Source organism: Lepus europaeus, chromosome X (assembly GCF_033115175.1).
Source record: "Lepus europaeus isolate LE1 chromosome X, mLepTim1.pri, whole genome shotgun sequence".
Lineage (NCBI taxonomy): Eukaryota > Metazoa > Chordata > Mammalia > Lagomorpha > Leporidae > Lepus > Lepus europaeus.
Genome location: NC_084850.1, coordinates 98,706,449 through 98,707,686, shown reverse-complemented (window position 1 = coordinate 98,707,686; position 1,238 = coordinate 98,706,449). Strand labels below are relative to the sequence as shown.

Below are 1,238 nucleotides of genomic sequence, written 5' to 3'. Positions count from 1 at the left end.
AACTGCCACCCTTAGAATAAGTAATCACACAGCACCATAGTTAACAAAAAAGTCAAGACATATACACTTGCTTTACCTTTCAATTATCGGTATTATATACAAGTAAGCACAGCTATGCACTCATAAACTAACTGTACCCGTCTGTGCAGAGCTGTAGAGATGAGCACATCTAAGGATATGGGTGCTCCATTGTTTTCAAAGTAAAGGCAAGCATGTTCTACTTTAAAATTGATTTCTGTGTAAAACAAAGTAAGAACTCCCAGTGGTCAAACAAATTTACCAAACTTGAAGCGCCACTAGGGCACGAGACAAAGGAGAACCTGAGGCAGATGTCAAACAGAGCAAGCCGCCATGTCCGCAGGTGCAGTTTTTATTCTCAGCAACCATCACATCTCTCTAGTAAGATCTATTTTTAAAAAGTCTCAAGTTGCAAACAATAATCCGTTCTCTGAAACAGGATATACAACTATAACCGAGAGAAGACACACAAACTCTTGTCATGGTAATGAAGCGATGTTTTTATTAAAAGCGGCGGACATTTCTATCAGTAGTGACCGTAGGGAAGCTACTGGTTGTAGCCGCAGTGTCCGTACTGGTGGGGATAGTAGGGCTCTTGCCTCTGCTGCGGGTAACTGTTACCCCAGGACCGGCCGCGCACTGATCCGACTGTCACTTGGCCACCCTCGTCGGCCGTCCATATCTCTAAACTGTCTGTTATCTTGCAACCAATTGCCTCAATTCCTCTGGCCCCCGCCTCCTCTGCTACTCCACTCCTCAACAATGGGAGGGGTGTCAGGGGGGCGTTTCAGATATGCCTGGTATTCTTTATCATCTTCTGTGAATCTACTGGCAAACATCTCTTCAAAATTTTTAACAGCTTCAGAAGTGTCAGTCATTCTGAAATTCCCAAGTGTTCGAGGAAGCTGTACTGTTCAATGTTTAGATCATTTCAATAGGCTAAGGGCTGCGTCCACCCAGCTCTAGCCGGACCCCGTCGGCGAGTCCCGCAAGAGAAGCGGCCCCGGCCCCCAGCATATAGAGCCCTGGGCCACGTCGCTCTCCAAGGTAACGGAGCCTCTTCCACTAGAGTCCCACGGCCGCCTCTCCTATCTTTTCTTCTAGGAGTTTTTCTCCTCAGTCTTCCCTTTAAATCTTTATTGTTAAAAAGGTTTATGGCCGGCGCCGTGGCTTAACAGGCTAGTCCTCCGGCTTGCGGCGCCGGCACACCGGGTTCTAGT

The 1,238-nt window shown here is 47.3% G+C and overlaps 1 pseudogene; it reads right to left on the bottom strand.

Moving 5' to 3' along the window:
• Window positions 1-467: 467 nt before the first annotated feature.
• LOC133753566 (RNA guanine-N7 methyltransferase-activating subunit-like protein) lies at window positions 468-927 on the bottom strand (annotated as a pseudogene).
• Window positions 928-1,238: the final 311 nt, after the last annotated feature.